Source organism: Cervus elaphus, chromosome 19, assembly GCF_910594005.1.
Source record: "Cervus elaphus chromosome 19, mCerEla1.1, whole genome shotgun sequence".
Lineage (NCBI taxonomy): Eukaryota > Metazoa > Chordata > Mammalia > Artiodactyla > Cervidae > Cervus > Cervus elaphus.
Genome location: NC_057833.1, coordinates 68,698,048 through 68,714,635, shown reverse-complemented (window position 1 = coordinate 68,714,635; position 16,588 = coordinate 68,698,048). Strand labels below are relative to the sequence as shown.

The 16,588-nt window shown below is 43.4% G+C and overlaps 1 protein-coding gene across 1 annotated transcript in view; it reads right to left on the bottom strand.

The window, feature by feature from the left end:
- The window catches only part of VPS26C (VPS26 endosomal protein sorting factor C), a 35,855-nt gene that overhangs the window by 15,396 nt on the left and 3,871 nt on the right, over positions 1-16,588 (bottom strand). The window lies entirely within an intron of this gene.

The following is a 16,588-nucleotide window of genomic DNA, read 5'->3' as shown; positions in this document are numbered from 1 at the left end:
GGATTCCGCAGCAGACCATCCTTCAGTTCTCCAAAGACCCTGAAGTCGGAGAACACCGACATTAACCCCACTCCTGCCTGTCACCACAGACATGACAGTCTCCACCTGCAATGGGGGTTTGTGTGCAGCAGAGAGCTGAGGACTGTGGTGTTGGAGAAGACCCTGGAGAGTCCCTTGGACTGCAAGGGGATCCAACCAGTGCATCCTAGAGGAGATCAGTCCTGGGTATTCATTGGAAGGACTGATGCTGAAGCTGAAACTCCAATACACTGATCACCTGATGTGAAGAAATGACTCATTGGAAAAGACCCTGAAGCTGGGAGGGATTGGGGGCAGGAGGAGAAGACAGAAGGCAGGGGACGACAGAGGATGAGATGGCTGGATGGCATCACCGACTCAATGGACATGAGTGTGAGTAAACTCCGGGAGCTGGTGATGGACAGGGAGGCCTGGCGTGCTGCAGTCCATGGGGTCGCAAAGAGTCGGACACGACTGAGCAACTGAACTAAACTGAACCGAAGAGAATCCACAGCAAATACAAAACGACTCCTTCCTGAAATGACCTTCAGATTCGGGGCGTGATTGCTGTCACATGGTGATGTGATAGCAGAAAAAGAAAAAAAATGCAAAAATTAAAAATGGCCCCACAAATCAAAGTATTAAAAAAAAAAATCTGTCCTACTGGCATTTAAATCTGTTTACCTTTTATTTCCTGTAGTCATTGGGTGAAAAAACATTCACTGAGTTTTCACATTCTGTGAAATTAGGGGAGACGGGGATATTCTATGTATCTTGAAGTGAAGTGAAAGTTGCTCAGTCATGTCTAACTCTTTGCAACTCCATGGACTATACAGTCCATGGAATTCTCCAGGCCAGAATACTGGAGTGGGTAGCTGTTCCCTTCTCCAGGGAATCTTCCCAACCCAGTGATTGAACCCAGGTCTCCCACATTGTAGGCGGATTCTTTACCAGATGAGCCACAAGGGAAACCCTCTGTCTCTTAAATATTCTAAGTATTTTGGTTTTGTTTACTGCTCCCCACCCCAAAGCCCTGAAATCTAAATTAAAACAAAGAGTATCAGCGCCATTTTAAGCAGAATTCAAGAGGTAGAATGCATTTTGTTCTTAAAGTTAAAAAACTCATAAACAAATTTAAGTGAAAACTCTTCTGAAATACTAATTTAACTTTTAAATTTTTAATTAAAATTAGTTCTATTAACTTTTGTACAACAGAATGAAATAAAAACCTTATTTTTCATCATTTAAATCCATGAGTATATTTTTAAAAATATACTTAAGTGTCCCAGAATTAAAATCGGACAAAACAATTTCACAAACTTTATCAATTAAACAACACATTAGCACTTGGTTCCGCTTCTATTTAATTGTAACATTTTCAGTTAATCTCACGGGAACAGAATCTGAGTTGACCGCTGAATGCCATAGAATAAGCACAACATCAATAGAACGGTTTCCTTCCTTAATCCCTATGGCAGAAGAAGGAAAAAGCGGTGAAGTACCTGGGAAATATGCAGAGTAAAAATTTTATGGCTCTCTTGTCATTCTTTGATTTCAACTAAGAAATGACAGTAGAGAGAACACAAATTAAGAAAATGTGTGTGTGCTAGTTGCTCAGTCGTGTCCGACTCCTTGCGACCCCGCAGACTGCAGCCCACCAGGCCCCTCCGTCCAAGGGATTCTGCAGCAAGAACACTGGAGAGGGGAGCCATGCCCTTCTCCAGGGGATCTTCCTGACCCAGGGACTGAACCCAGGTCTCCTGCACTGTAGGTGGGTTCTTTACTGTCTGGGTCACCAGGGAAGCCCACGGTACAGTCACAAAAACTGGACAAATTAGCCTGTAAATGAGGCCAATAGGTCTTTCTTCAGGGAAAAAAATAGCAAAGCAAATAACTAATCGAGAAATAACAAATATCAAAGACACAGCAGTAATTAAAATAATAACAAGAGAACACATTGTTTAACTGCATACAAGTAAATTTGTAAAGTCAATAAAGTGAATTATTTTCTAGGAAAATACAATTTATCCACACTAACTCCTGAAACTCCAACATTTTGGCCACCTGATGCGAAGTGCTGACTCATCTGAAAAGACCCTGATGTTGGAAAAGACTGAGGGCAGGAGGAGAAGGGGACGACAGAGGATGAGATGGTTGGATGGCGTCACCGACTCAACGGACATGAGTCTGCGTCAACTCTGGGAGTTGGTGATGGACAGGGAGGCCTGGCGTGCTACAGTTTATGGGGTCACAAACAGTCGGACATGACTGAGCTACTGAACTGAACTCCAAAGGAGATGGGAAAGCTAAACAAATAAGTTAGAAAAATTGGAGAAAGTTGCATATGAGTCCCCCACACCCACAAAGCACCAGGCCTGGAGAACTTCACAGATCATTCCCAAATGTATAAAGTACAGAAAACGCCAATATTAAACTACTCCAAAACACAGAAAAAGAATTTTTTTTAAAAAACTAAGCAAATACAACAGTGACACCAAAGTAAGACAAAATCTATACACACGCCCATACACACAGAAAACTAGATTTTTCTCATAAATACCAACGTATAAGCCCTAATGATATTAGCAATACAATCCAGTATCAATGTAAAGGAATACTACACTATAACTCTGTGGAATGTACGGATAGCTCAACTGTTAAAATTATTAATGCAACTCACTACTAATAGCTCTTTAGAGAAAAATCATACAGTCATCTTCACAGATGCTAAAAAGTCACTTGCTAAAACTAACATCCATTCCTGATAAAATTCCTAGTAAAATAAAACCAGAAGGCTATTTCTTTACCCAGAAGCCAGCATCAAACTTAATAGGAAATGAGATACGAATTTAAGCTAGGAGTAAAACAAGGATGACTACTATCACCACTATTAACATACAACATATGCTGTGCTGAGTCGCTCACTCATGCCTGAGCAATTCAGGGAAGCCCAAGAATACTGGATTGGGTAGCCTATCCCTTCTCCAGGGGATCTTCCCAACGAGGAATCGAACCAGGGTCTCCCCCATTGCAGGGAGATTCTTTACCAGCTGAGCTACCCGGGAAGCCCACAACATGTGCTACTTAATGCAATAAAAGTAGAGGAAGAAGTATGAGAACTAAAATGGAGGTGAAATTATCACTACTTGTGGATGACATGACTGAACGCCTGAAAGAGCCCAAGAGGTTTACTGCAAACCATCAACATGAAGACTTCAATTAGCGAAACTAGGGAAAACCACCAGACCACTCAGGTATGACCTAAATCAAATCCCTTACGATTGTATACTGGAAGTGAGAAATAGATTTAAGGGACTAGATCTGATAGAGTGCTTGATGAACTATGGACAGAGGTTCATGACATTGTATAGGAGGCAGGGATCAAGACCATCCCCAAGGAAAAAAGAATGCAAAAATGGAAAATGGCTGTCCAAGGTAAAGAAAAGATGTGAAAGGCAGATATACCCATTTGAATGCAGAGTTCCAAAGAACAGCAAGGAGAGAAAAGAAAGCCTTCCTCAGTGATCAATGCAAAGAAATAGAGGAAAACAATACAAGGGGAAAGACTAGAGATCTCTTCAAGAAAATTTAGAGATACCAAGGGAACATTTCATGCAAAGATGGGCACAATAAAGGACAGAAATGGTATGGACAAAACAGAAGCAGAAGATATTGAGAAGAGGTGGCAAGAATACACAGAACTATACAAAATAGATCTTCATGATCCAGATAACCACGATGGTGTGATCACTCACCTAGAACCAGATATCCTGGAATGTGAAGTCAAGTGGGCCTTAGGAAGCATCACTACAAACAAATCTAGTGGAGATGATGGAATTCCAGTTGAGCTATTTCAAATCCTAAAAGATGATGCTGCGAAAGTGCTGCACTCAATATGCTAGCAGATTTGGAAAACTCAGCAATGGCCACAGACTGGAAAAGGGCAGTTTTCATTCCAATCTCAAAGAAAGGCAGTGTCAAAGAATGTTCAAACTGCCACACAATTGTACTCATCTCACACGCTAACAAAGTAATGCTCAAAATTCTCCAAGCCAGGCTTCAACAGTACATGAACTGAGAACTTCCAGATGTTCAAGCTGGATTTAGAAAAGGCAGAGGAACCAGAGATCAAATTGCCAACATCCGCTGGATCATCGAAAAAGCAAGAGAGTTCCAGAAAAACATCTACTTCTGCTTTATAGACTGTTTCAAAGCCTTTGACTGCGTGGGTCCCAAAAAACCGTGGAAAATGCGTGAAGAGTTGGGAATACCAGACCACCTGACCTGCCTCCTGAGAAATCTGTATTCAGGTCAAGAAGCAACAGTTAGAACTGGACATGGAACAACAGACTGGTTCCAAATTGGGAAAGGAGTATGTCAAAGCTGTATATTGTCACCCTGCTTATTTAACTTATATGCAGAGTACATCATGAGAAACACTGGGCTGGATGAAGCACAAACTGGAATCAAGACTGCTGGGAGAAAAATCAATAACCTCAGATATGCAGATGACACCACCCTTAGAGCAGAAACTGAAGAACTAAAGAGCCTCTTGTTGAAAGTGAAAGAGGAGAGTGAAAAAGTTGGCTTAAAACTCGACATTCAGAAAACTAAGATCATGGCATCAGTCCCATCACTTCATGGCAAATGGATGGGGAAACAATGGAAACAGTGACAGACTTTATCTTTTTGGGCTCCAAAATCACTGGAGATGGTGAATGCAGCCATGAAATTAAAAGACACTCCTTGTAAGAAAAGTTATGACCAGCCTAGACAGCATACTAAAAAGCAGAGACATTACTTTTCCAACAAAGGTCCGTCTAGTCAAAGCTATGGTTTTTCCAGTGGTCATGTATGGATGTGAGAGTTGGACTATAAAGAAAGCTGAGCACTGAAGAGCTGATGCTTTTGAACTGTGGTGCTGGAGAAGACTCTTGAGAGTCCCTTGGACTGCAAGGAGATCCAACCAGTCCTGAGTTCCTAAAGGAAATCAGTCCTGAATATTCATTGGAAGGACTGATGTTGAAGCTGAAACTCCCAATACTTTGGCCACCTGATGCAAAGAACTGACTCACTGGAAAAAACCCTGATGCTGGGAAAGATTGAAGGCAGGAGGAGAAGGGGACAACAGAGGATGAGATGGTTGGATGGCATCACCGACTTGATGGGCATGAGTTTGAGTAAACTCTGGGAGTTTGTGACAGACAGAGAAGCCTGGTGTGCTGCAGTCCATGGGGTCGCAAAGAGACGGACACGAATGAGCAACTGAACTGATCAACATGAAGAGCATTTTAGGAAGGAAGATAGTGGGGTAGAAAATTAATATACAAAAATCAACAAGGCAACAAGTGCACAACAAAAATCAATGAGAAAACATGTTGGAAAAAAATACTTTCTTTTCAAAAGCAAAAAAAAAAAAAAGGCTTCCCTGGTGGCTCAGTGGTAAAGAATCTGCCTGCCAATGCATGGGTTCAATACCTGGTCCAGGAAGATCCCATATGCTGCAGAGTAACCAAACCTGTGCACCACATTATTAAACCTGTGCTCTAGAGCCCAGGAGCTGCAACTGCTGAGTCCTCGAGCCACAATTCCTGAAGCCTGCTGGTCTAGAGCCTATACTCTGCAACAGGGGACATCACCCCAATGACAACCTCACACCGCAACTAGACAGTAGACCCCTGCTCACTGCAACTAGAGAGAAGCCCAAAGCAACAAAGACCCAGTGTGGCCAAAATAAATACAGAAGTAAAATTATTCTTTTTAAAGGCAACAGAAAGTTAAAATATGTAAATCAATTTAGCAGGAAATGAATAAAACCCTGATAAGATGAAAACTTCGCCATACCCAGTTTTTGAAGTTTTATTACTCTTAATGTGTCTTCTTTGAATCTATAAAGGTAACATAATCCAAAGAAAGCAACATCAGAATTTTTTCTCTCTTTTTAGAAGGGCATGGTGAGGCAGGGTAAGATAGATTAGAAAGCCGATTTTTAAATTCATCTGGAATAATAAATAGGTTCTAAAATGAGGAGGAAAGAGGGGGACTAGCCCTGTGAGATACTGTAATGCCACAATAACTTACAAAGTGTGGTGCAGGGCATATGTGGGCTGAAAGATCAATGGGACAAGAGGGAAGCCCCAGAAATAGACCCAGATTACAGAGGAATTTAATAGACGGTAAAGGAAGCACTTTAAATCCAGAGGGATTTATTCACTAAATAATACTGGAAAACTAGCCAGAGATCTAGGATAAAAAGCAGCCGCCAGAAAACTGGCGAAATAAAAGAGAAAACACTAAGTTGGATTCATACTGAAAACCTTTGTAGTCAAGAAGTTCTAAATACAAACACCTGAATAACCAAAAGTTTAGAAGAAACCAGAGAATGATTTTTATCACATCAAAGTGGGGGGAAAAAAAAAAAGTGGGACACACCTTTCTAAGAATGATTCAAAACTCTGAATAATAAATATGACTGCCGAACCAAAAATAGTTGGTTACATAAAAGTGATTATGAGCACCATTGCTTACATAAATGATAAACTAGGGAAATAATGCAACTTAATAGGCAAAAAGCTAATTTCTCTAATATTTTAAGAAATGAAAAAACAAACCACCTTGGGCTTCCCTGGTGGCTCAGTGGCAAAGAAAGAAACTGCCAGCCAATGTAGGAGACACAGGTTCGATCCCTGGTCTGGGAAGATCCCACACGCTGCAAAGGAAGTAAGCCCAAGCGCCACAGCTATTGAGCATGCGCTCGGAGCCCAGGAGCCGGCACAGCTGAGTTCACACGCTGCAACCACGGAAACGGGAGCGCCAGAGAGGCCTCGCTCCCCCGGGGAACCCACTGCAAGGAGAAGCCCACGCACGCAACTCGAGGGCAGCCCTGTGGCAAGGAAGACCCAGTACAGCCAAAACAAATAAACAAAATCCTACAACCCAAACCCAGCTGCGTAGCCTCACAGAAAAGTATTCCATTCTAAATATCATGAATATAGTTCATAAGAAACGCAAATTGCTCGTAAGCCCATGAAAAAAATGCTCAATGTCAAAAGTAACATTTTGAGAAGAGATCATCAAAGCTATCCTAAGTACCATTTCCCCCCATCAGATTAGCAAAGATAAAAACGGAGGTCGTATTGTGGCGGGGAAGGGTGCAACAGGGAGGGAGGAGCTGAGAGGCCGCTAGACCAGCCACTGGGCAATTCCAGAAACACTCTGTACACAGTGGGCGCAGCAACTGCACTCTCAGGAGCTTTCTTCAGATATATTTGCAGAGAAACGACTGAAGAGTAGTTACTCACTGCGACATTGTAATAAAAACAATGTAAACAACCTAAATTCCAACAACAGGAGAACAGTGGGTTGGTTTTTTTTTTCTTTCCCTTTAATGATATCTCAGGAGATCATTCACATTAGTACATGTATGCTCTTCAAGGTTACATATTGCACCACCGGTTCGATCTCCGGGTCAGGAACATCCCCGGGCGAAGGAAATGGCAACCCACTCCAGTATTCCTGCCTGGAGAATCCCATGGACAGAGGAGCCTGGTGGGCTACAGTCCATGGGGTCACAAAGAGTCAGATACGACTGAGCGACTACACCACCACCACTTCAGAAAGGCACTTTCTCCCTGCCAGACCACCTGTCTCTTTAAATTAAGAGAAAGGTCATGGGTCATGGTTTTCAGGCTTCCCTTGTGGCCAAGCTCCAAAATCACTGCAGATGGTGACTGCAGCCATGAAATGAAGACGCTTGCTCCTTGCAAGAAAAGCTGTGACCAACCTAGACAGCATATTAAAAAGCAAAGACATTACTTTGTCGACAAAGGTCCGTCTAGTCAAAGCTATGGTTTTTCCAGTAGTCATGTACGGATATGAGAGTTGGACTATAAAGAAAGCTGAGCACCAAAGAATTGATGCTTTTGAACTGTGGTGTTGGAGAAGACTCTTGAGAGTCCCTTGGACAGCAAGGAGATCCAACCAGTCCATCCTAAAGGAGATCAGTCCTGGGTGTTCATTGAAAGGACTGATGCTGAAGCTGAACTCCAATACTGTGGCCACCTGATGTGAAGACCTGACTCATTGGAAAAGACCCTGATGCTGGGAAAGATTGAAGGCAGGAGGAGAAGGGGACGACAGAGGATGAGATGGTTGGATGGCATCACCAACTCAATGGACATGAGTTTGAGCAAGCTCTGGGAGTTGGTGATGAACAGTGAAGTCTGGTGTGCTGTAGTCCATGAGGTTGCAAAGAGTTGGACACAACTGAGCGACTTAACTGTGGCTCAGCTGGTAAAGAATCCGCCTGCAATGTGGGAGACCTGGGTCGATCCCTGGGTTGGGAAGATCCCCTGGAGTACAGAAATGCTACCCACTCCAGTATTCTGGCCTGGAGAATTTCATGAGTCCATGGGGTTGGGCTGCAAGGAGTCGGACACGACTGAGCAACTTTCACTTTCACATTGCACCACTGTGAAAAAGGGGTAGGAAAAGAACCTTTATATGCACTTACTTGTCTACGCCTAAAATACCTCTGACCAAAATCACTAAACATCAAAAGGCTTTAATTGCCCCATAGAAGAGGACCTTGATGGACAGTGGAGGGCACAGACATTTCTTTTGGAACTCATGGAAGCGGGTTCAATCTCTGGTTGGGGAAGACCCCAGATGCAGCAGAGAAACTAAGGTTGAGTGCTGCGACTACCTGAAGCCCGCACCCTAGAGCCGGCGCTGGGCAACAGGAGAAGCCACTGCAGTGAGAAGCCTGTGCTCCTCAGTGAAGCGGAGTCCCCCTTGCTGCAACTAGAGAAAGCCCGCACACAGCAACACACACCCAGCACAGACAGAAATAAATAAGGCAAAGCCCCTGTTCTCAGGGGTCATATATTTCAGTACTGCATTCTGATGGTGTAGTAATAAGGGTGGGGGGAAAAGCAGGTTTCTTCTTAGTTCAGTAGGGTATAAATACAGGTCTCCATACTTAGGAAAATGGGGTGACAAAAAATCACAGCTATTGTCTAATGAGGCCATCTCTGAAATTTCAAGCATGAAATTTTCTTGAGAATCTGGAAAAGAAACCCGAGTCCCTGAATAAAAGTTTAGAAGAAAGGGGCAAAATGAGATTGCCAATACCAGTTAAAAAAAGGAAAAATCAGTTATGGGTAAGTAAATAACAAGGTCCTAAGCACAGGAATATTAAAATCGAATCATGGTGTATGCTGTGGCTTCGGGGCCACATACTGCATACTCGCAAAATTATGAGTTAGTAGAGATGACTGGCTTTCAGATGTCAATAACATAAAAACTCAGAGAAACTCTATAGCGTTGACACTTCGTTTGGAACTACCGGCCTAAGTGAATCTAAAGACTCCAGACTACATAACCCAAGAGGTTCAGGAGAACTCTGACCGCAGAGGCGTCTGAGAGATGGCTTAATTACAGGGCAAAGTAATGACTGGAATACAGGCAGCTGGCCACAGGCAACGCTCTGAGCAGCCAGCGCTCACTTCTGTAATGAACAACAGCCACCAAACTGAATCCCAGTCCAAGGGAAACGCATGCATGAGTGAGGACAGTATACCATCCAAACCCACGCAGCAGGCAGACTCCAGGACCAGAGGCGGAGGGGTGCGCCCACGGCCCAAGGACTGTTGAGGACAGGGTGGGTGCCTGGTGCCCAGGAGAGGAGGGGCCGTCCCCACCCCCGCCCCGCTTCAGGCGGGCCCTGCAGCTCCCGGGACCACCGTCCATCCTGTGGAGGAAGCTGAGAGCGTGGCGCGTCAGTCCTGGGAACTGCGCAGGAGCAGTGAAGGGGCGCGGAGAACGTTCCCTCCCATCTGCTAGTCCCTGTTACTTGTTCTCAGCAAGTTAAAACAATTTTTTTAAACGTGTGAAACAAACTCTTTTGAAATATACGAAACAAAAAAAATTTTTTTAATTTTAAGAATGTTGTCCCCCCCCGCCCCCGATTATTATTGAAGGAGGGAATTTCTATCCATCGACACCTTACTTTCCCACTGATGGGATTTCTGCTACTTTCCAAAAGGGGATGGTTTGCGTTTTAGAGTTAACAGCCTTTCTTCTTATGAAACAAAACGCAGCCCAGTTTCTGGCAGATATCAGGCCTGCTGTGGAACTGCTCAGTCATGTCCAACTCTCTGTGACCCCGACCCCATGAACCGTAGCCCAACAGGCTCCTCTGTCCATGTGATGCTCCAGGCAAGAATACTGGAGTGGGTTGCCATTTCCTTCTCCAGGGCATCTTCCTGACCCGGAGATCGAACCCGGGTCTCCTGCATAGCAGGCAGGTTCTTTACCATCTGAGCCACCTGTGTCCTTCACGTGGCTGCGGTCTGACACTGAACCCATGAGCGTGGGTAAGAACACCACGGGGGGACAGGGAGGTGAGGATGAATGGAGCCCAGCCGTCACGAGAAAGCACGAACGCCAAGGTCACCAAAAGAACCTGCCCGACAGCTGGGAGGACAGCTGGGGTAACCCTCCCAGTTCCTCTGGGGAGAGCCCTTTCTGAGCTCAGAAACCCCTTCTGAGCATCAGTCAAAAGAGATAAATCAGGTACAGGTTCCCATCAAGAGTTAAAGGCTACCGACAACCTCCCACTGCCCTTCCCTGGGTACGTTTGAACACCAGGGAGAACAGTGAGGTGGACAGTCTGCCAGCCTCTGCTGGGTCTCCTGGCCCAAGAACCTCAGGTCAGCAGGATTCAAGAGGGAAACTGGCAGAAGATTAACCAAGGATGGTCAGTCCACAGTTAACCGTGGTAATCATGGATCGTGGGCCAATAATCTGTAGGGTGTAGGGGGCTACCTTCTTTTTGTTGTATTTTTACTTTAATCCTCCAGTAAATAAAAGCAAAGTGTTTTAAGCCTGGGTGCACTGCACTGCACTGTTAAAAAAGTTAATAGGGCCTACAGGTTTTGGGACGAAACAAAATAAAATGAGTTGATATGAAAAATTTCAAAAAACTTCACCCTTGTTGGCTTTGGCTGGTCATTACATCCTACAACTAGTACTTTTCACAGTGAAACAGTGGGCCCCTGCTGTGTGGAATGCTTCAGCAGCCACTTTGGGAACTGAGGAAGTGTCAGGGAGGGCAGAGTGGGAAGCCCACTTCAAATGAAAAAGCTCTGCTATTATCTGCTTATAAAAGGAACTATTTTCATGGGTATTAGATTTATTAAAACTGATGTATTAGAATGCTAATTTGATAAGATTTCATTTAATAGAAGTCTCATTGCTTAGAACTGGGAGGAGGGGGGTGGACTCTATATTCTAAACAATGCTCATTTGCTTGAGCTGTTTATGAGAAAACATTCACTGTAGTTTGTGGGATGAAGGGTAAGATATAATTTCCATCACTTTGAGAAAAGCACTGTTTCTCTGAGCCTGAATTTTCTCCAGCCTATGAATGAAGAGTAGACTGTCTGTTCCATGTAGACAATAAAAAAACGAAGACAATATTTTAAAAAAATTTTTATTGAAATGTAGTAAGTTCCAATGTTGTGTTAGTTTCAGATGTAAAGTGATTCGGCTATATATTTATATTCTTTTCTTACATTCTCTTCCATTATAGGTTATTACAAGTTAACTGAGTGTAGTTACCTGCCCTATACAGTAGGTCGTTAGTTATTAATATCTATTATATCTATATTAGTATATTTCCATCCCAAACTCCTAATTTATCCCTCTGCATAAACTTTAACAGCCGTAAGTTTGTTTTCTGTGAGTCAGTTTTGTAAATAAGTTCACGTGTATCATTTTTCTAGATTCCACATATAAGTGGTATCACATGATATCTGTCTCTGACTGACTTCCTTCACTCAGATGACAGTCTTCAGGTCCATCCATGTTACTGCAAATGGCATTCTTTCATCCTTTTTTATGCCTGAGTAGTATTTCATAGTTATATATCCACCATGGTTGATGAACATTCAGGTTGCTTCCATGTCTTAGTTACTGAGAAGAGCGCTGCAAGGAACGTTGAGAGGGCATGTATCTTTTCGAATTGTTTTTCTCTGGATATACGGTTGGGAGTGGGACTGCTAGATCATCAAATAGCTCTATTTTTAGTTTTTTGAGGAACCTCCATGCTGCTCTCCATAGCGGCTGCACCAACTTACATTCCCACCCACAGTGTAGGCGGCTTCCCTTCTCTCCACACCCTCTCCAGGTGTGCTCTTTGTGGACTTTTGAGGATGGCCATTCTGATTGGCGTGAGGAGGAATCTCATTATAGTTTCAATTCACATTTTTCTAATAATAAGCAATGCTGACCATCTTTTCACGTGCCTTTTGACCCTCTGTATGTCTTCTTAGGAGAAATGTCTATTTAGATCTTCTGCCCATTTCCTGGTTGGGTTGTTTTTTGATAATGAACTGTATGAGATGTTTGTATATTTTGGAGATTAATCCCTTGTGATTCGCATCATTTGCAAAGATTTTCTCCCATTCTGTAGGGTTTTTTTTTGCAAATGGTTTTCTTTGCTGTGCAAAAGCTTTTAAGTTTAATTAGGTCCTATTTATTTTTATTTCCATTATTCCAGGAGATAGATCCAAAAAGATATTGTTGACATTTTTGTCAAAAGAGCATTCTGCCTGTTTTCCTCTAGCTTTATAATATCCAGTCTTACATTGAGGTATTTAATCCATTTTGAGTTTCTTTTTGTGTATCACATTAGAGAATGTTCTAATTTCATTCTTTTACATGTAGCAGTCCAGTTTTCCCAGCACCATTTATCAAAGAGACTGTGTTTTCTCCATTGTATATTCTTGCCTCCTCTGTCATAGATTAATTGACCATATGTGCGTGGGTTTATTTCTGGGCGTTCTGTCCTGTCCATTGATCTGTATTTCTGTTTCTGGGCCAGTACCACACTGTTCCAGAGCTTTGTAGTATAATCTGAAGTTAGGGAACTTGATCACTAGTACTCAGACCAGGACAGAATTTGCTGTAACAAGCACCAAATGGGCAACTAATGAGCACTCTCACTGCGGCCCAGGGTTCAAATAGCCTTGGGTAACTCTGAAAATACGTCTCATGCGTTATGTAAGGGTTGGGATATGATTGAGAAGACAAGCCTTTTCGGGAGCATCAGATAATTAGTGAGAAAAAAGACTCACTTAAGGTTTGGATAACTCCCACAAAATTATCCTGAGATTCCTCCTAGGTCAAAGTCCTACCCTAAGGATCTGCACCAGCATTCACTAAAACTGACCACTCATGTATCAAGAATCCAGTAGAATAAAGCAGAACAGTGAGGCTTCCTTTTTTCACAACATCCTAGCTTTGCAATTTTTTTTCAAAATAATGAATTGGCATATAAAGGATTTTTCCTTTTTAATGTTTTTTTTTTAAACAAGAAATTACATGAAAGCCAGTAAGACAAAATGCAAACCTAGATGTTCTTGCAGTAACAGTAATCAGCCCGCTGTGCACAAATTCCTCATCACCACAACCTGGCTATGCTGGACGGTAAATCTCCCATTGATGTTTTTCACAACCCTAATATTGAACAGTGTCATTTTCATGAGTATATGGGCCAGGATTTCAGAATGTAAAACATTTCAAATTTACAAAGACAAATGAACCATATTTACATTACAAAAATATTTACTGCAGGGTTCTTTGAATCAATAAGCTCCTCTAGTACACTGAAAATACAGTGTAATGTACAATGCATTTGAGTCAAACTTTTGGTTCAAGAACACACCTACCGCACGGAGCAAAGAAATACACGGGGATGCCAAAGTCACGCCCGGTTTGCAGCACCCAAAATGCTATCATCTCTATTCGCTCTCCTGGGTTGCCAGTACCCTCTTTCTCCAAGTCCAGTATGGGAAAATATCCAGCAATCACTACAGCAACTGACAAGCACATACCATGCCATTTGTGAGGTGTAGGAACAATGTAATTTACATCAGCGACTGTGAAGTCATGGAAAAGCGTAGTGCTACCCCCACCTACCACTTGACCCCTCCCTCACAGCTCAGCTGGTAAAGAATCTGTCTGCAATGCAGGAGGCCTGGGTTCAATTCCTGGGTTGGGAAGATCCCCTGGAGAAGGGAAAGGCTACCCACTCCAGTATTCTGGCCTGGAGAATTCCATTATAGTCTATGGGGTCGCAAAGAGTCGGATATAACTGAGCAACTTTCACTTCACTTCACTTGGGTCTGAACCTATAGTAAATATCTTGAAACATTATCTCATGTAATTCTCATGACAAAGTCTCTGAGCAGGCTCAGACTCATCCTCCAGATGAGAATTAAGACCTGGAGAAGTTGCACTTAGAAAATAAAAGCCTACTTTTTTCAAAAGGGCTACCATTTAGTAAGCCAAACAGCCGATTTATGAAGTTAAAATAAAAAAACGAACAAACAATAAACACGAGAGTGAGTGAAGTTGCTCAGTCGTCTCTGACTCTTTGCGATCCCACGACTGTAGCCGCCAGGCTCCTCCGTCCATGGGATTTTCCAGGCAAGAATACCGGAGCAGGTTGCCATTTCCTTCTCCAGAAGATCTTCCCAACCCAGGGATCGAACCCCAGTCTCCTGCATTGGAGGCAGACGCTTTACCGTCTGAGCCACCAGGGAAGTCTAAACATTAGAAGAGGGGAATAAACCCAAGGAAAAGAAAACATATACTCCGGAAAGTTAAGATAGCAAAGTGTCTTTAAAAAGTCACTGACAAATGAGATGAGGGTGAACAGCTGTAAAAGGTGGGGAAATAAGAATAAGAGAAGCCAGTCTGTGGACTTGGGATGGCTTTGCCAGTGTCTCCTAGGTCCTGCTCTCTTTGCTTCTATTGTCTGTTCCTTCTGCTGGAAACAAATAGGACTGGGACCAGGGGGTGGGGGGTGGAGCAGAGAGAGACCCTGGCCCAGCACTTAGCTTTCAACACTAGGTTGGAGCATCACCATCTCAATGAAGCTCCAGAAGGGCCCTGGCCCCCACCCCCACAACTACATCTCACTCTGTGCTCCCTCACCACAGAGACGCACTCACTGGGGCATAAGTGAGGGTAGGTTTACATCTATCAGGAGGTCCACAGACACGGGATGAATAAATTTGCTCTAAGTTAACAGTCTAAAAAGAATGAACTGATGACAATGTGATGACACGGAAAAGCGTGCACAGCAAGGCTACACGGTTCAGCGAAAAGATTTAAGTTTTGCATCTGGGGGCGTGTCCGCGTACACATGCCGCTGCTGCTCACGGGGAATTTCTGGCACAAGGACACACACAGTCAGCAGATCCCTCCAGGGACAGAAAGGGGATGAGAAAGAGGAGGAACCTGACTTTTCACTTCCCAGCCTTCTGTAAAATCCTGTGTTTATGTTTAAAAAAAAAAAAGATGATTCAATTGTGATTTGAGGGGGGGGAAAAAAACAAACACCACCATCTTGAATGTGCATCCTTTTCTAGGAAAACAACCTAAATGACAATTTTAAAACCCCAGTATAACTTAGGTTCTCTGGTGTCCACAGAATCAAAACCATTTTCACATGCTTCCATAATAACTAAGATCCTGAAAAGCACAGAAACAGACTCGCCTGCCCATGTTCCGAGGAATTTCTGTTTCACACGATCTCTTGATTTTTGATGTCTGGTATTCAGTCAGTTCAGTAGCTCAGTCACGTCTGACTCTTTGCAACCCCATGCATCGCAGCAAGCCAGGCCTCCCTGTCCATCAGAAACTCCCGGAGTTTACTCAAACTCATGTCCATCGAGTTGGTGATGCCATCCAACCATCTCATCCTCTGTTGTCCCCTTCTCCTCCTGCCCCCAGTCCCTCCCAACATCAGGGTCTTTTCCAATGAGTCAACTCTTCGCATGAGGTGGCCAAAGTATTGGAGTTCCAGCTTCAGAATCAGTCCTTTCAATGAACACCCAGGACTAATCTCCTTTAGGATGGACTGGTTGGATCTCCTTGTAGTCCAAGGGACTCTCAAGAGTCTTCTTCAACACCACAGTTCAAAAGCGTCAAGTTTTCGGCGCTCAGCTTTCTTCACAGTCCAACTCTCACATCCATACATGACCACTGGAAAAACCATGGCCTTGACTAGACGGACCTTTGTTGGCAAAGTAATGTCTCTGCTTTTTAATATGCTATCTAGGTTGGTCGTAACTTTCCTTCCAAGGAGCAAGCTAGTAATTCATATACCATCTATAGGAAGGATTGATTCTAAAGCTGAAACTCCAATACTTTTGCCACCTGATGCGAAGAACTGACTCATTCGAAAAAACCCTGATGCTGGCAAAGATTGAAGGCAGGAGGAGAAGGGGATGACAGAGGATGAGCTGGTTGGATGGCATCACCGACTCAATGGACATAAATTTGAGTAAACTCCGGGAGTTGGTGATGGACAGGGAGGCCTGGCGTGCTGCGGTTCGTGGGGTCACAAAGAGTTGGACACGACTGAGTGACTGAACTGACTGAAATAATCTACAGCGTTTTGGACCATATGAGACAATACTGATGCAGATGCTGACAGGTGATTCACTTTGTAAAGAGACAAACTATGGTATTGATAAATACAGTACAACACCTTATA